The sequence below is a fragment of the Pseudorca crassidens genome, chromosome 3 (assembly GCF_039906515.1).
Source record: "Pseudorca crassidens isolate mPseCra1 chromosome 3, mPseCra1.hap1, whole genome shotgun sequence".
NCBI lineage: Eukaryota > Metazoa > Chordata > Mammalia > Artiodactyla > Delphinidae > Pseudorca > Pseudorca crassidens.
Genome location: NC_090298.1, coordinates 74,581,408 through 74,601,688, shown reverse-complemented (window position 1 = coordinate 74,601,688; position 20,281 = coordinate 74,581,408). Strand labels below are relative to the sequence as shown.

Below are 20,281 nucleotides of genomic sequence, written 5' to 3'. Positions count from 1 at the left end.
AACTTATTTTACATATTAGTAAAGCTATCCTCTTGAAGAAATAGAAGGTTTTTTTTTCTAATTTTTCCTAACACTGTTTTAAAAATCTTTTTGAAAAATCAGATGTAGATTAACATATACATTCACATCAGTCCTCTGTCAACATGTGATCAGCTTTGTCTGTTTTGAAAGGCCTAACTCAGTCATTTCCAAAATTGTCCAAACATAAACAGTACTTTAAATTCAATAAAAAAAATATATTTGTTGGTTCCCATCCCATACATGTTGAAACTGAATCCCCAGGGAGGGGTGTGGGAATCTGTATTTTTTAAAAAAGAATCTCAAGTGATGTTCTCAGACATGTTCGGGAATCATAATCCCAAACTATTACCTGAACATAAACCCTTTCTGTGATATCTGTGAGCAGTCAGAATTCCACATATTAACTAAACCATATTTACTTTTCTGTATATTTCTCATTTTGAAGGCAATGTAGAGGGCTCATTCCTTCTAGGGAAGTAAGTGACAATCTGTGTTAATAATGATATTGTTGAAGACTGTCACAAATTCTGAATAATCTAAATTATTTGTGCAAATCACAAGAGGAATAATTTGGGTATTCTTTGGACTCACTATGTAATTTTTAGTAGATGTTCTAGTGACTTGCATTTCCCTGGTTAACCAAATTACATGAAAAATGGTAGATTAGATTGATGATCTGTCATCATATTTTAATAGCTCTTACTATACTTATGGAATATTTTTATAATCTTATGTTAATTACTAGCTATCCTATTCTTGGAAGAAAAGAGCTAAGAAAATGAGAACGAAGAATCATCTAGAGGTTTTGGTATTTAGTCAGAATCAGTCTGGTGTTTGATCCAAACTGCCCTTATGATGGAAATACATTTATTTACTCTTATAAACAGATTTTAAAAAGTGGTAAGGTGGAATTTCTTCTTTCGATGAGCTATTTCCCAAACTAGCTTCATAATATAAAATTTTCCAACGTTGACTATATTTTCTTCCAAAAATTTATCTGGGTCAGTTACCACATGATGGAATTATTTACTCCTCAAGTCACTGGTTAATTGAACACATGATTACAAATCTACTGTGGGCTAAGACTGAGGGAAATAAGTCAGACTTGGTCTTTACCTCCCTGGAACTCATAGTAATGGTGAAGTCAGGGTGGAGCATAGGGTTTATTCCAGACTTGCAAAAGCCCAGAAACTAGAAAGAAAATGGTACTTTTACCTGATTCCCAGGGCCATGGATGGACACAGCTGCAGTTGCAGGAGAGAGCTGACCTAACTCCCTGCTCTCAGTGAGGGATGCTTCTCCTTGGACTGCACATCCCTGTTTATCACATATTCTTGTGGATGTCTCAGTCTTCCAGGTCGTTAGTTACCAGAACAAGCAGCCCTATCATGTTGTGCCCATCCCCCCATCCAGTGCTCCCACTTTTACATGCTCTCATCTCAGGGACCTCCAACCCACAAGAGCCATCCTTTTCAGGCCTGGATTCACAGGGACACAGCCTGTGCAGTTACACAAGGTCCCTACTCAGACACGCCTGATGCTTGGTTTAATGCTTTATTGTCACCATCTTGAAATTCTTAATAATTTTTAACCAAGGGGTCTTGCATTTTGTCTGGCCCTGCTAATTTTGTAACCCACCTTGATTACCCACTTTTGTCACTGCAACATTACATCCTTGTGACTTGCAGTCATTTCTGCTTCAACTTTTTAATTCAGCTTGAAACAGCTGGTCCAGTTTTTTGAAATCTTAGCAAAAATTTCACCTTCTCATAGATACTTTTAACCACCATTTCTTTCTTTTCTTTTTTGGGTCTTCCTTTTTTTTTTTTTTCAGATCTAATTTTACCTATAAGTCCTGTTTTTCATACTTAACCACCATTTCTAAAAATTAAATCCTCTCTGCCCAGTTACCTCCATCCATGTCACTGCTTATTATCACTACAACAACTATGACAATATGGAACTATTTTATTTGTTTACTTATTTGTCTAATATAGGTATACTCCTTTCAGGAAGAAACCTTATTTTATCTTTTTTTCTTTCTTGCTTTCTTTTCTTCATTGAAGTAACATTGGTTTATAATATTGTTTCACACGTACAACATTGTATTTCTACTCCTGTATACCCTACAGCATGCTCACCACCAAAAATTTAATTTCCATCCATCACCTTATAGCTGATCCTCTTTACCTACTTCATCCTCCCCCACCCCTTCCCCTCTGGTAACCAGTACTGTTCTCGGTACCTATGTGGTTGTTTGTTTATTTATCTTGTTTGTTTGTTGTTTATATTCCACATATGAGTGAAATCACACAATATTTGTCTTCTTCTGTCTGACTTATTTCACTTAGCATAATACCCTCAAGGTCCATCCATATTTTTGCAAAAGGCAAGATTTCATCTTTTTTTCTTTTTTTAATTTGGTCTTATTCAATATTTTACCTCTATGTCTTACAACATTGAATCAATCAATAAGTGAATGTATGAAATTCATGAATCTGAAGCACAGGAAGCATGAGGGAGAGTGGTACAAGACAAAGCTTGTGAAATAAGGAAGGACCACGAGTTGGGGATGCTTGTCTTTATCCTCTCAAGGGAGAGAGATATAAGTTGAGGTGTAGAGATGTTTTTCCAATATACGAATGTTTGACGTTGCATTTCTATTTAAAACTGATTTTCCTGACAAAAATCTATTTCTCATTACAAGTCATTGTATAAACTGATATTTTACTTAAAGGAAAAAATAAGAATAATTGATATTTTTTAGTTTTTTGGACTTCAGAATATGTCAATACTCTCCTTAAAAGTGAAACAAACACTGTATTCCAAATATGTAGATAAAATAGACCAATTATCCTCAGTTTGGTACTACCTAACAAAATATAGCTGCCATTTTGTTAATATTCCTATCTTTTTTTCAAGGGAGTATAAAAAGGAAGGAGAATTAATATCTAAATTAAAATCTCAAGGGTCATTGTATATATTGCAAATGTTCAGGTCATTCAGCACATGAGACTGATAATGCAAAATTATACTATTTTTCTTGTGAACATCATTTTTTTTCTGGGCATATATTCTTTTCACTGAAAAAAATTATATATTCAGTTAAAATGATCTTATAATCAAGTGAGTAGGTGTATAGAAATGTCAAATAGGAATGATAATATTTCCCACCTACCTGCCTTCACAGGATGCTGTGAGAATTGATATGAAAATGTCTTTGAAGTGTTTTGAACTGCTTAGAAGAAAGATATGATATAAATACAGAGCTGTATTTTTGGAATTATGATTCCAATGGCCTCTATGATAAATCCTGTGATTTTAGAGTTAGAAGAGATACAGTCACCTTCTTGTCCTAACTCTTCACTATAGATTTGAAGCCCAGAGAGGTGAATATTTTTGGTGCCACTAACTATATAACAACTTATTTTTCAAACAAAATTAAACATTGATTCAGTGAACATTTAGCATTGATTTCATAGCTTTGGACATTGAAACAGGTGATGTCCTGGTAACTTAGTGCATTAGTTTGGTGGGCAGTCACAACAAGATACCACAGAAATTTATTAAACAACAGAAATTTGAACAACAGAAATTTATTTTTTCACAATTCTGGAGGCTAGAAGTCCAAGATCAAGGTGTTAGCAGGGTGGTGTTTCTTCTGAGGCCTCTTTCCTTAGTTTGTAGATGGCTGTCTTCTTGTGTTTTCACATCATCTTCCCTTTGTACCTGTTTGTATCCCAGTTTCCTTTTCTTATAAGGACACTGGTCATAATGAAGTAAGGCCCACCATAATGACTTTGTTTTAATTTAAGTACTTTTTTTAAGGCCCCATCTCCAAACACGGTCACATTCTGAGGTACTGGGGGTTGGCACTTTAACATATAAATTTGGAGAAAACACAATTTAGCCCATAACACTCAGATACCTGTGTTTGGGCCTAGCATGAAGTCACTAACTAGTCATTCCATACACCCACATTTACAGCCTTTTAATGCTTCCATTGCTTTTTTTCAGATATGCTGATCTTCCTTCTGGTTCTGAAACATGCCCAGCACTTGCTCTCTTTGGTTCTTTGCACTCATCTTTGCCTGGTAGGTTCTTTTATAATCTCTTCATATCACTATGTGTCAGGTCTTAGCTTAATGCCATCTTCACAAAGATGTCTTTTTTTGGCCACATTATGTAAATCAGTCCTAGTGATATTGATTTTCTTATCTTATGTATCTTCTGAATAATCTATGAGGAAAAAAAAGCAACCTTGGATGCCTGGGAACTGATATGACATTTAAACCTAGACCTCAATCTCAATGTCATTACAAACTTATCTCCCTCTTACAGCTGAGCCATGTTGTTCTCCTGCAGAGCATGATGTCACAGAACATTCCCATCAGCAAGGTCATCGTGCACCCCACAGAATAACCACCATCTCCCCTCATTAAGTGAGTGACTAGAGCTTTTGAAAACCAGTTATAGCTATAACCTTGCCTTAATCTGCCTTCTCTGTAGATAAGATTTATTGAAATAGCCGATCATAGACTTGTTCCTTCTTTATGACAACCCCCAATCTACCCCTAAATTCTCCCCAACATTACTCAACCAGAGCTCCAATCCTATGGTCAATTCTTTCTAATGCCCTTATTGAGACACACCACAGTTCCCAAGGTGTGTGTTCTCCCTCCTTGCAATGAGTGATAGATATAACTTGTTCAGCTGCAGGTGTTCCTGGTAGTCTTTTGTTGGTCTATTTTCTAGATCATTACTGTCTGTCTTCCATGAAGGCATAAGCTACGTGAGGGAAGGAATCTGGGTTTGCCTCATCACATCTTCATTACTAGCACTGTTCACAACAATGTTCGCTGTACCCAGCACATAATAGGCACTCAGTTAGTATTGGATGAACAAATGAATTGGATGAACAAATGAATCAACCAACACCAGAATACTTATGACTATTTTATACCCTTTCAAGTGCCTCTGTTTAGAATGTTTTAGGGTCTTCATAGTGATATTAGGGATATATAAGAAGGAATATAGTCCCTAAGTAGGGAATGACATAGTGCAAATGGTATATGAGGAAGATCATTACTGTTGCTGGCAGCAGAAAAGAGTCCTGGGGAAGGGAATAGATATTATTGTGCTAGGTAATAATAGTAAGGTTTGGGGTGGACACTTGGATAAAGTGAGCAAATGGCCTTTTGAGAAATGTATCACACAGCAGTGTACCTTGAGAGTACATTAGTTATAAGGTACCAAGATAATAAGTTTGACAAAATACATTCAAGATTGTGAGTCTCCAGAATTTTTGTTTCAGTCATTGTTCTCATTAAGTATTCACTATTTGTACCTGAAATGGAGATCTATTAAAAAATGTCAATTGTTTTCTTAGTTATTGTAACCTTATCTTACACGCAGTAAGTTTTAATTCTAAATTTCAAATCTACTGATTCAATACTTTTAGGATAATCCTACAGAAATAGACTTTCTGAATTTTATAATTGGATTTTATTTTGCCCACAGAATTATACATTTTTGATTCCAAATATTGAAAGATGTGTATTATTTTATCGATTTGTATATTAATTAAATTTCTATAAGTAATAATAATGTGTATCTAGATGTTTCCAGTTACACATAATCCTGTTTCATGCTTCATGCAAAACAAAACAAGACCCTCTGATTACTAAATTTAGCAATGTATAATCCTATATAGAAATTACTGCTGAAGTAGTAAATAGTATTATATTTATGTTTTATAAGAATGAACAAAGACTCACTTATGAAGCATCTGCTTAGACTCCACTATTTTTTTTCTTTTAATTTGTGAGATCAAATTGTTTTAAGTGGCCAACAATTACAACTTGAAAGGGATACTTTGTTAATTATATTTCTCCTAATGTGGATGTCCAAATGTTTCAATTCTAAATATGTAAGTTGAAAGTTTAATGCTAATTTTCTATGGTTTAAGTTTCTTGTGACTTTTCATCTATGAGCTATTGTATTTGATTTCACGTCTCTAACTCTTTTGAGTTCTGAGTTACACATCTAAATCTCTGGCAAAACATAGGCTTAAATTCCACTGCTCCTATCAGAAGGGAGACTTTATTTTATGGAGTGTGAACAGCTGTGCTAAACAGAGTTAATGTTAGAATTACCACTGAGAACAAAAGTGTGGAGCTTTTCACTGCTTAATTAAAAAAAATGTTTCAAGTGCCACCTTCAAAGTGTGACAAGGCAACAAAAGTAAGAAAAAAGAAACAGAGTAGAGAGTATATCTTCATGTTATTGGAAAACAATCTACCAGGAGGAGTTGGAATATACTACTGTGGGTCGTCTCTTAGTAGAGTTTTGTTAATATATATCTGGGCATACAGCATGATGCACTTAAGTGTTTACTTATTTTTTTTAACAAGGTTTTTTCCTGGCTAGTTAGCTTACTGGTTCTCCCATTATTAAAAATTTGGAGGAGTGGAAAAAGAATTCTGGTGTGACTTTCACTTAAAGAGGCAAGCTTCAGGCAGCATCAAGGGTACACTCTAGTTCTGGCAGGAAGTGATCTTGAATGATGTTCATAGTCTCCAAGTCCTCTTGTTTTGAAACTAGCACAAAGAGCTCCTTAATATGGGAAAGAAAAAAGGGGGGTGGTGGAGGGAGATCTTTAGGACTGTCTCTTTGGTGAGTCTCCAGTGGAAGAAGCCTATTATTTATTTATTTTCACTGAAATATTAGGTGAGAATGGTTATAGTAGAGAAAGCTTGCTTTCTCTTATTTCTTTGAGAGTTAAGCATGGGGCATCCACGACCTAAATCTGGGCAGAAGGGACCAACTTTCCCCTTGACCCATGTTCTCCTTTCAGACCTCAGGTATTTTGGGGAAAGAACAACCAGTAGCCTTTACAGCTATGACTCAGAGTGTTTGTTAGAATGAAAGGCAAAAAATATTCATTATGATCTATTTAATCCAATTAAAAATATTGGTTTCAGGTCTTACATTTAGGTCTTTAGTCCATTTTAAATTTATTTTTTGTATATGGTGTGAGATAATGTTCTAATCTCATTGTATTACATGTAGCTGTCCAGTTTTCCCGGAACCACTTGTTGAAGTGACTCTGTTTTCTCCATTGTATATTCTTGCCTCCTTTGTCATGGATTAATTGACCGTAGGTGCACAGGTTTATTTCTGGGCTCTCTATTCTGTTTCATTGATCTAAGTGTCTGTTTTTGAGACCTGAAACCATAAAACTCCTAGAAGAAAACTTAGGCAGAACACACTTTGACATAAATCATAGAAAATTTTTTTAGATCTGTCCCCTAAGGCAAAAAAAAAAAATAAAAGCAAAAATAAACAAATGGGACCTAATTAAACTTAAACGTTTTGCACAGCAAAGGAAACCATTGACAAAACAAAAAAGACAACCTACTGAATGGGAGAAAACATTTACAAGTGATATGACCAACAAGGGTTAATATCCAAAATATATACAGAGCTCATACAACTTGATAAAAAGAAAAAAGAGCAGAAGACTCGAATAGGCATTTTTCCAAAGAAGACATACAGATGGCCAACAGGCACCTGAAAAGATGCTCAACATCGCTAATTATTAGAGAAATGCAAATCAAAACCACAATGAGGTATCACCTCACACCAGTCAGAATGGCCGTCATTAAAAAGTCTACAAATAATAAGTGTTGGGGAGGGTGTGGAGAAAAGGGAACACTTGTGCATTGTTGGTTGGAATGTAAATTGGTGCAGCCACTATGGGAAATAGTAAGGAGGTTCCTCAAAAAACTAAAAACAGAACTATCATATGATCCAGAAATTCTACTCCTGGGTAAATATTGGGAAAAAATGAAAACACTAATTCAAAATGATACTTGCACCCCCAGTGCTCATAGCAGCACTATATACAATAGCCAAGACATGGAAACAACCCAAATGCCCATCAACAGACAAATGGATAAAGAAGATGTGGTACATATATACAGTAGAATACTACTCATCCCCTCCCTTCTTATTTACTGATACCATTCTTGGAAATGGATTTTCCAACAAAATTAAATATGCATTTCTGAAGCATAGCCCATTAACCATTGGGCATCTTTTAAAATGCAGTCTTTTAAAATGTTCATGCTTATGATTAAAAAAAGAGACTAGATTCTTATTAAATAACATTTTCAGCTAAACATTTCATGATTCATGGATGTTCATCTCAATATTACTGATGTATTAGATCTGATACATCTGTGTGCTTTTAGTTTGTTTCTTCAGTTCAACAGGATTTAATTTGATACTCCCTAATATGTTTCACACATAAGTTCTTTACCTATACTTTACAAAATGACAAAAGTAATCTCCTTTAGGCATAGTTCTCTGTATTGCATCACCAGTATTTATGTGAGTTTTGGGATGGTTCTAAAAGCAAGAATATATAAGGAAGTTCGTCTATTCTGTCTTTCTGCTTCATCTAATACTTTTTAAGAAGTCTATTTGACAGTCTAATAGCAAATCAAATATTTTGGACACCTAGACTCAGCTAAAGTCTAGATACAAACCACATATCTGATAAGGGATTGATATTCAAAATATATGAGGAAGTCACACAACTCAGTAGTAAAAAAATGAATAGAGTTGACCCTTGAACAACACAGGGGCTGGGAGCACTGACCCTCCACACAGTCGAAAATCTGCATATAACTTATAGTAGTACTCCTTATATGCGACTTCTCCATATCCATGGTTTCAACAAATCTTGGATCCTATAAGTGTACCTACACAGTTCAAACTTGTGTTGTTCAAGTGTCAACCATAATCCAATTAAGAAGTGGGAAGAGGACCTGAATAGATATTTTTCCAAGGAAGATATTCAAATGACCAACAAGCACATGAAAAGGTGCTCAACATCACTAATTGTGAGGGAAATGCAAATCAAAACCACAATGAGGTATCACCTCACACTTGTTAGAATGGCCATCATCAGAAAATCTACAAACAACAAATGCTGGAGAGGGTGTGGAGAAAAGGGAACACTTGTGCACTGTTGGTGGGAATGTAAATTGGTATTGTCACTATGGAGAACGTTATGGAAATTTCTCAAAAAAATTAAAAATAGAGCTACCACATGATTCAGCAATCATATTCTGGGTATGTAACCAAAGTATATAAATCACTATCTCAAAGAGATGTATGCACCCTCATGGTCATTGCAGCATTATTTACAAGAGCCAAGATGTGGAAACAACCTAAGTGTCCATTGACAGATGAATGGATATAGAAAATGTGGCATACATGGTCACTGGAATATTATTCAGCCATAAAAAGAAGAATAACCTGCCATTTTCAATGAAACTTGACAGCATTATGCTAAATGAAATTAGTCAGATAGAGAAAGACAAATGCGATATCATTTACACATGGAATCTAAGAAAACCAAACTCAGAAACAGAGACAGATTGGTGGCTGCAGATGTAAGGGGGTGGGGTTAATGGGTGAAGGTGTCAAAAGGTACAAACGTCCAGTTATAATTTAAATAAGTTCTGGAGATAGAATGTACAGCATGATGATTATAGTTACCAATACTGTATTATATATTTGAAAGTTACTAAGAGAACAGATCCTAAATATTCTCATCACAAGAAAAATATTGTAACTATGTGAGGTGATGGATGTGTTGACTAAACACGTGGTAATTATTTTGCAATATGTACATATATAAAAAAATTACGCTATACACCTTAAACTTATACAGTGTTATATGCCGACTATATCTCAATAAAGCTGGAAACAAAATTATGGTAATAACGTTTAGGACCATTTGGGGATTAAACAAAACCTTATATTGAATTAGCATATTGTGAGGAACTACAAAATGATATTTATTACTACATTTGACCCTTGAACAACACAGGGGTTAGGGGCACCAACCTTCTGAGCAAAAATCTTTGTAACAGCTTTATAGTTGGCCCTCCTTATCCATGGTTCTACATCTGTGGAGTTGACCAACCTCAGATAGCGCAGTGCTGTAGCAGGTACTTAGTAAAAAAAAATCTGCATATAAGTGGACCCATGCAGTTCAAACTCTTGTAATTCAAAGGTCAATATTGTTATTACACCTATATTTTCCATTACTTTAGAGGAATCTGATTTAAACAGTATAAATCATTCACATGAAGTCTCAAGATGCTTTATATAAACTAGATGGCAGAACAGGATGACGTTGGAACAAATTTCTAAGAACCATGTATTTCATTTTTTATGGCAATGGGACTAATCCTCTCAAACTTATAGCTCTTGATTTGTGTAACTAGGTCATTCCTATTGATTTTTGGAGAAAGAGTAACAAATGGGATTTGGTAGACTTTACAGAAATACATGCAAGGAGGAAGAAAAGGTATTTTTAAATCATAAAACTTTTTATTGAGAAAGAGTCAAAGCTAAAGCCATACAAAAGCCAGCACTATCTCCCCTTTACAAATCACAAGCCTGGAGGAAAAGTATATCCTTGAAATGGAAGGGTCAGTTGCATCTTAAGTAGTGTTAGACTATGCTAGTAGCCTAAAAGGTGTTTTCCCAAGGACATTTTGGCATGTCGTCCATGATTTTCACAGGCTTCTGATGTATTCTTGAAAACTCAAAGTTCTGTTCAGTATCTGATATTTGTAGTTGACTGTGTAAAAGATGAAGGCAAACCATTGGACTGATTTCCTCTTCCTTAGAGTTTTACAATATTCTATATTGAAGTGTGGTAATTCTACACGGAATGTACTGCTGCCTTAATTTCACTAAATGAATGTCCAGAAGGTTGAGAGCTCTTTCATCTTTAGCCTTCCTCCCTTTTCAGTCCACTCTTACACTGTGCCTTTCCTTCTGTAACAACACCTGCCATGCCCCTTTCTGAGATTTTTAAAGGTAGACGTGATTAAGAGTAATTTGGAGCAGGTCTAGAAATGGCCTAGAGAAGTTCAGGATCAAGCTCTAGAATTAGCTGATTTTTTGGCTGCCCTGGCAATGTGTGGGAAATCACTGTGTACTATAGAATTTTCCTTTTTATTCAAATACTTTGAGTTTATTACCTATCTGCCCATAGCTTCAGCCTTCTCTAATTATTTGTTCCCCATTTCAGTATATAGGATAGAATCTTATTCCTACTAAAATTATACTATGTATTTTATTAGTTATGAGGGAGCTAAGGTGGGAAGGTAGAAAGCAATGCCAGTAGAGTAATAGTTTCATTAATAAGTAGGACTCACTAATGAAAAACTTCTTTTCTGGAGAAAATTAGAAATCAGAAAACCAGTTTTCCACTCCAGCAACTGATGCTAAAAAGCTTCAGTCAGACTTGCCTTTAGAGTCCCTTCCAAATACCAGTGGAACTACTACCAAGCAGCTTAAGCAACCAAACTAAGGCGTTGCTGTCCCTGTGCTTGAAGATGCTCTGAACGTCACAGTGGGGCAGTAAAAAGATGTGTGGGTTAAGATCTAGTCCTTGTCACTCTATGATGTTGGGGAGTCATGTAGCTGATAGGTATCAATTTAGTCATTCTACAAGGAACAGTTTAAATTAACAGCCCAATCAACACAATCCTTGAAAAATAATCAAATTTTTCCTTATTTACTTGGGGAGTAGAATTTTAAAAAACAAGAGAAAACAAAGGTCATCCCTAGGTAAGTTAAAGCTTCAGGTAAAGAACTCTTTACACTGGAGACAAATTATCAGGCCTCATGACTTCCTTAGGACCTGCCTGTTTATCTCAAACAATCTGTGCTCAGAGGTGTTTTTGTCATAAAGCTAAAATTGCAAAGTGCAACATTTTATATGACATAATTTTTTCAGCTTTTTGTTTTACACGGGTGATTTCTTATATAATTGCTCAACTCGCAGGTAATTTGTAAATCAAGATATTACTATATAGCAACATAGGTAATAGGCCATCACAATAGAAATAAAATAGAGAAAGAGAGAGAGACTAATAAAATATAATTATATATTTTTTATTATGGAAAGGCAATTTCTGCTTTCTATTGAAAATAAGTATAAGATTAGTAGTTAAATTTGATGATAAATGCTTCCTTAGATGCCTCATTTGTCTCTTATTATAAAAGTTATATGACCTTCAACAGAGATGTCAGGTTGCTGAAAAATACAAATAGTTTAAATATGTTTTTCATCAGACTGAAAATTTGTCTAAGGGGCCCTTTGAATGAGATGAAGCTGTTTGGGAGGATCATATATAAGTTTGCATTTAACAGTAAATAACATATAAAAATAAAATTCAGTGATTTCAGGGCTTAACTGCATTTATAATTAATGTTCTTACCCACGTAATTAAGTTAAAAAGATAGGTAGAAGATAAATGTGATAGGGGAAAGCTGGAAAGAGAAAGACAAATGTAAATTTGTTTCAGAATATTTTATTTTCACCATGGTTATGGAATATTGCAAAGAGAATTATATCAATATGTTTATTCTGTTACTCAGGAACTGCAATTAATTTCACTTAAATGTAATTTCTCTTTATAATACATTTTCCAGTACATGGCTTCTTAATCTCAAAAAATACATTTTATTTGTAAACCGAAATGGTGATGGAGTTTGCTTTTCTTTCATTGTGATGGTTCAGAAACTTGGAATTACCTGATGGGTCTGGCAATGAAGAGACAAGGAAGTAAACATAATCGTAGTTCCATTTTTCTGAAGTTTGTTTTCCTGATGTGTATTCTGATTATTCTAGTTCTTAGCCCACTCACAGCTGTAGAGAAGTGGCCATTTCCAATGAGTGGTCACTTGTGAAAGTACATTGTTTTGTGACAGGACAGTATTTGCTAGGACAGAGTCAATAGGTGGGGTGATAACTTCATTTATTGGCATATTATAGGTTTTGATGAAAAGTATGGGCAGTTGTGTAATCTGCAGTAGGAAATTAAAAGTAATTAGAGATTTAACAAAATTTTCATTGATGTGAATATTAAGGAAGTCAGAAAAGCCTCACGTTATTTCTTTTTGTATTTATTATTATTATTATTTTGCAACGGTTAATATGTGTCTTTAGGTTTCTGACAGAAGGAAGACACTTACAAGGATCAGAAGGTAGTATTCCACCGGGGGAAATGTATTTTATACTCAGCAATAGAAATTCTACTTTGAGTTCTATGGAGAAAAAGGTTTACGTATTGATCCAACTGACCAGCTAGCATGTATTTTTTGAAAGAAATTGAAAAACCTAAATATGGAATTCAGCTTTTGACTGTAGTGGGTAAACGGCTGCCACTAGGAACAAGTTAATTTTTTTTAAGTGGATTCATTTAAATAGAAAACAACCCTCACAGAATCTCTTTATTCTACATGGAGAATTAGTCATTGTGTTTTGCCTTTTGATGTGCTGTGGCAAAAAGGATCCACACATAAATTCCTTTTAGCTTTGCTAATGTTCTGTCAACTCTGGGACCTGCAGATGTAACCTATAGAGATAGTGCCGGCTCTTATTGCCAAAGTCTAGTTTTCCCTAAAAGCACACATCATGTTTCTATCTTCTACTCTTGGGTATTTCCTTTCTAGAAATGGCACCCTAATGAATATTAGACTAAAGTAATGGCATGGCAGTTAAAAATATATTGTTTCTTTTCAGATCTTCTGCTACAGAGACAAAGAGAGTGTGTGAATTTTCTTCCTTTTATTCTCACTTAAAAATTAATATTAGCTGAATCCCTGATAATCAGCACTCAGTCAAATAAACAAATAAATCAACAGGGAAATTATTTGTAAGATAAATGTGATCTAAACTGTCACTACGAAAAGCCAAAGCAGAATTCATTTTATGCAGACCTCAAGCAACTCAATTTCTGAAGGATGGCTTTAATGGTAGCCTTAACTAAAATGTATATTTTAACAAGGCATATTTACAGCACATAATAAATGTTTAAATTAGATTAATTAGTATGCATCGTTGAGGCTTTCTTACTGTTTAGAATTATTTGCCCTGCTGAAGTAGTAAATCTAGATGAGCTGAGCACTCAAATGATTCTAATAACAACACTTGGCATTTGTACAGTGCATTATATTTTCTAAGTACTTTATAATTACAATATTAATTAGTTAAGTGACATGTGATCTTGTGAAGAGGTCTGCATCTTATCCCCTTTCACAAATGAGGAAACTTTAAATGCAAAGGACAGTAATTCACATTGCAAGTAAATCAGGTTAAGATTAAAAACCGTTTTGTATGACTTGTGAATGTCTGATGCTGCATTTTACTAAGAACAATTTATTTCGATGTCATGTTCTTTGGATCAAGAGGTAAAGGTTTCATCCCATATACAGATTTTCAGAAAGCTAGCAGAATAAAGAAAGGATAGAAAAGAGAGAGTTCTTTAATTTCCATTGCATTCTGTCTCCTATACTAAACTTTCATTATATCCTTGAGGCTGAGTTGTTGAGCCTGGAACCTTGATGGTGAATTGGGTAGCCTCCTGGAGGACCCTTGGTCCCCTATCAGAGGAAGCATCTGCTCTTTACTGAAGCATCTCTAGTGCTTCATGTCAGTGCAAAGGGGAACAATAACTTCAAAGGCTAATGAGGCTGGGAAATTCACTTAAGTGTCTTTGGTTTATAATCTCAACGCAAATTAAGTAGGGTTTCCAAAATATTATAGAATAATATGAGATTATTTTAAGCAAGCAACTTCAACAAGCATTAATTAATTATTTATGTTCTGTCTTCTAAGGGGAAACTCTAAAATTAATGGAACATGGCTTCTGTACTAAGAGACTTGGAGTTTAGTAGAAGGATATAAACATGTCAACAAATTAAAGCAATATGAAACAAATAGTTGTTAGGCACTTGTCACCCATCAGGCATGATTTTAAGGGATACAACAGTGAATAAAACAGGTAAAAACCCCTGCCTTCATCTAGCAGATATTCCAGTGAGTGAATAAAAAGTATTAAAGGTAGTGTGATAAAGAAGGGATAGAGTGCTTATAGATGAGGCATGCAAAAAGCGGTAGCCAGTATTTACCTATCTGCAGGATATTGATGAATTGCCATTTGAATTTAATATTGTTAAATGAGTCAATGTTTATTTGAAAGCTATAGAGAAGAACTTTAGGGCAGCAGGGGGACTGGAGGATGGAGGGTGGTTGAAGTGACAAAGGGTTAAGTGTGGAGAAAATATACGAAGCCCAGAAAGTTTGGTGGACAAAGACTTGGACATATGAGAGTCTGGTAAACTGCAAGTAATTAGGCAAGGCTGGAACTTATGGTACATAGGCAGTTGGCTTCAAAGGTTAGTAGAAAAACTATGGACCCACAAAATCTGGAAAATTAAGAACACATTAATTATGGCTGTGTAGTATACTGGCAGAGAAGATAGCCAAGATGGAAGGTGCTGGAAGCTGCTTGGCTTGGTGGTGAAGGAGGATGAAGACACTAGTACTAGGTGAGGTGAGAAGAGCTCCCATCTTTACCTGACTTCAAAAAGGAAGCCTTAATTAATGTGCTCAGATAATAAAATAGAAAACCAAACAACAGCCACAGCAGCAAAAACCTTTCTAGTATTTTACCATTTATTTGATTCTTCCTCTTCTTTTCCCCTCCAATTACATGCATAGGGTGATCAACTGAGAATTACTGAAAGCAAAGCAAAGCCAACCAAAAACCCTTGAAATTCACAGGCTAACATCAAAAAAGATTCAAAATTAGGTAAATGGAATACCTTATACGAAATGGAATAAAATTCCAGGCTGTTTCACAAGTCTCCTTGTTTTACAGAGAAAACAATCAGGTTGTAGAAAGGTTGAGTGGGTCTCCAAGTCTTTACAGTATGGAGACCTCTTTAGTCAGGCTTAACTATTTCAAATATTCACTGTGTCCACTAACAGACTATTAGAAATGTAATAACCTCTGTTTGTTGTTGTTGTTGTCATTATGGCTACCATTATTCCTCCAGCAACTACTCCAGTAGTTCAGAAACCACTATTTACTTTTACTTATATATCTATCACCTAGTCCAAGTGAGTGTCACTTATTTGTTGAATGACTTGTAAACATATTTCAAAACTTCTCGACAAAAAAGTACTGATGCTGAAAAGTACTGAAACTGATGCTAAGGGGAGATTAGCACCCAAATGAGGTTTTCTCTCCTTATATCTTACTTTTTGGAAGAACTGAGGGGGATTTATCAGAGAAGGAAAGCAAAACATTTTGGAGGAAATGAATTTTGAGGAGTGCTCACCTAAGCATTTGCTGTATCATTGTCCTCATGAGGAGGCAGTCTGTTTTAGTGTTTATCATTCTCTTAATCTGTGAAGTATATTTGCTTGTGAAATTTTTCAAACTACAAACCCCCAACCTCCTGTCTATAAATATCACCAAAATCTATGTGTACATGATTTTTACTCAAGTATTTTTTTTCCTTCCCAAATATAATGAAAATAACCAAAACAAGAACAAGAACATCATCGTCATCAACAACAAGGACAAACAACAAAGGGATTGATGAGTTGTATCAAATAACACAATATTTTTCCTTCTTTATATACCTTTGAGTAAGAAACAATTTGTCTGGATCTCACTTTTCTCTCATGTAAAAAAGAAGGGTACCAACTATCATCACTATTTTAATAATGTTCTTAGAATACTAGGCAATGCAATTAGACATGAGGAAATCATAATGTGACAATGTTGAATAAGAAAAAAATATTATTTTCAGATATTATGTATCTGAAAGGCCAACCTAGTTTACCATAAAACTATTAGAAACTTTAAGATAAAATATTAAGATTGCTCATTACAAAAGCAATACCAAAAGTTCATGGCTTTTCTATAAAAATAAAATGAAAAAACAAGAACCCATTTTTAATGGTAACATAAAAAATAAGTGCACTATGGGCTGAATTATGTCCCCCCAAATTCACATATTGAAGCTCTAACCTCCAGTGTGATTGTACTTGGAGTAGAGAAGTAATAATGTTTGAGTGAGATAACAATAAAGAGTGCGGCCCTGATCCCTTAGAATTCCTGTCTTTAAAGGAGAGCCATCGGAGAATTTGCTCTCTCTGCTCTTTGAGGACACAGCAAGAAAGTAGCCATCTGCTAGCCAGGAAGACACCTCTCACCAGAAACTGAACCTTACTGGAATCTTGATCTTGGACTTCCCAGCCTTCAGAACTGTAAAAAAGTAAGTTTCAGTTGGTTGTGTAACTCAGTTCCTGGTTTTTTCAGGGCAGCTCAAGCTGACGAATACAGATTTTGGTATTGAGAAGTGGAGGTGCTGCGGAGTCAAATACTTCAAAATGTGCAAGTAGCTTTGGAACTGTACAATAAGAAGAGGCTGGAGGACTTTTGAGACACATGCTATAAAAAGAGCCCACATTGGGGGCGTACTCCGGGGAGCTGGCGCTTTGGACAGGGTTGCTTGGGCCGACGAGGGCGCAGGGCTCCAGGGCTTGGGGCTGGCCCCCGCCTCTCTGGGCAAGCGCGCGTGGCTGGCGTTTCTAAGGTGAGGCTGCGCACACCCGACCCTTTCCGGGGGCAGAGGAAACACCTATGAACCCTTCGGCCTCCTTCCTGGCCTGGCTCCAGAACACAGGGTCAGAAGTTGAGATTTCCACTGTCGAGGAGCAATGGAAAAGGGCTGCAGCTGCTCATTGGAGAACTGAAAGATTGAGACAGAGAGCTCAATGATATGGTTGTAGTACATCAAAGACAACTCCTTTCATAGGAAGAGGATCGGCAGAGAGTGTTGACTTTGGAAGAACGTTACAGCAAATTAGAAGGTCAGACATACATTCAGCGGCATCTGTCATGTACTTGTACACACCAACACATTAAAAGGGCTCACGGGAAAGATAGAGAAGGAGCATTTCAACACAATCCCTGCTACCCTGGAGTTTATTTTAATTGAAGATAAGAGAACTTCATGAACACTTACGAACGAACAGACAAACACAATGTGAATTAAAGTAGGGCAAGCAAAGTACTTAACTGTAGAAAGAGTGCTGGGACAGCTCCAGTCAACATGGAGTGTCAAGAGTGAACCTGAAGGAAATTAGTTTTGAGCTAGAATATGAATGAAGATGCCATAGAACTGGCCATTCCTCTTGACCTGACTCAAAGATTTTAAACTTTTGGTATTGAACTTGATCTCAAGTGCCTAAAACAGTCATCTTTTAAAATTATAGCAGTCTCAAAAATGGCTTACAAAAATTTCCGTTTGTACCATATTTTAACTCTCAGCCTTTTGGTGCTACCCTAAAGTCTGAATGTTCTATTGACACTGCATTAATACTAGAGTGTCCTAGAGGGGAAAATACTAGATCTGTTTAATAGAAAGATAATCATATATCCCCTTCTTTTTAACTTATTTTACACAAAGGATTCTGTAAACGTGACAACCTAAATATGAATAATTTTTCCATTTCTTTGATGACCATACCCACCCACATGTATATACACATAAATGCAGTATTTAGTACAATTGTACATTAGATGGAATATAATATCTTATATAAATATCTTTTATATAAACATATGAAAGAGTAAAGATAACATTATACACAAGCATACCTTGTTTTATTGCACTTTGCAGATATTATGTTTTTTTTAGAAATTGAAGGTTTGTGGCAAGCCTGCACTGAGCAAGTCTGTCGGCACCATTTTTCCAGCAACGTTTGCTCACTTTGTGTCTCTGTGTCACATTTTGGTAATTTTGTAATATTTCAAGCTTTTTCATTATTATCATATTTGTTATGGTCATCTGTGATCAGTAATCTTTGATGTTACTACTATGACTCGCTGAAGGCTCAGATGATGGTTAGCATTTCTCAGCAACAAGGTATTTTTAAATTGAGGTATTTAAATACAATACAAAGGTATACACATTGTATTTTGGACATAATGCTATTGCATGCTTAATAGACTACAATATACTGTAAACATAACGTTTTTATGCACTTGGAAACCAAAATATTTGTGTGACTCACTTCATTGTGATATTCCTTTTATTGCAGTGGTTTGGAACTGAACATGCAATATCTCCGAGGTCTGCCTGTATAACCATCAGTATCTGGTTTTAAAATGAGCAAGACATTTGAATAGGCATTTCATGGAAAACTGAATGGCCAATAAATGCACAAAAAAGTAAAAAAAAAAAAATAGCCCACATTGCCTTTACCAGATTGTTAATAGAAATATGACATTAAAGGTCATTCTCATGAGGTCTCAGATAGGTACAAGGAGCATGTTACTGGAAACTGTAGGAAAGGTGATACTTGTCACAAAGTGGTAAAGACATTTTGGTGAGGATGTGGAGAAATTGGAACACTTGGGCACTGTTGGTGTGAATGTAAAATGGTGCAGCTGCTATGAAAAAGAGTATGGCTGTTCTCAAAAAATTAAAAATATATTTACCATAAGATCCAACAATTCCAATTCTAGATATCTACCCAGTAGAGTTGAAAGCAGGGTCTCAAAGATATATTTGCACACCCATGTTCATTGCAGCACTATTCACAATAGCCAAAAGGTAGAAGCAACCTAGGTGTCCAATGATGGATGAATGAATAAACATAATGTGGTATATGCATACAATGGAACATTATTTAGCCATCAAAAGGAAGGGAATTCTGATCTATGCTGAAATATAGATGAAACTTGAGGACATTAAACTAAGCTAAATAAGCCAGCCAAAATAAGACAAATACTGTGTGATGTCACATATGACGTACCTAGAATAGTCAAATTCATTGAGACAGAAAGTAGAATGATGGTTGCCAGAGACTGAGAAGAGGGAGGAATAAAGAATTATTTAATGAGTATAGAGTTTCAGCTTTGCAAGATGAAAAGAGTTCTGGAGACTGAATGCACAACAATGTGAATATACTTACTACTGAGCTCTACACTTAAGAATGTATAAGACCTGGTGGTCCAGTGGTTAGGACTCTGTGCTTCCACTGCAGGGGGCATGGGTTCGATCTCTAGTCGGGAGAAATAAGATCCCAAAAACCTCGCGGTGTAGCCAAAAAAAAAAAAAAAGAATGCTTAAGACGGTAAATTTATGTTATGTGATTTTACCACAATTTAAAAATTGTTTAAGAAGTTAAAGGCAGGGCTTCCCTGGTGGCGCAGTGGGTGAAAGTCCGCCTGCCGATGCAGGGGACGCGGTTTCGTGCCCCGGTCCGGGAAGATCCCACATGCCGTGGAGCGGCTGGGCCCGTGAGCCATGGCCGCTGAGCCTGCGCGTCCGGAGCCTGTGCTCTGCAACGGGAGAG

General features: G+C 35.7%; 1 long non-coding RNA gene across 1 annotated transcript in view; it reads left to right on the top strand.

Annotated features, from left to right (window-relative positions):
* The window catches only part of LOC137221493 (uncharacterized), a 258,262-nt gene that overhangs the window by 143,956 nt on the left and 94,025 nt on the right, over positions 1–20,281 (top strand). The window contains exon 4 of the long non-coding RNA XR_010942037.1: positions 4,039–4,115. This is a non-coding gene — a long non-coding RNA (uncharacterized lncRNA). The remainder of the gene's footprint in view (positions 1–4,038; positions 4,116–20,281) is intronic.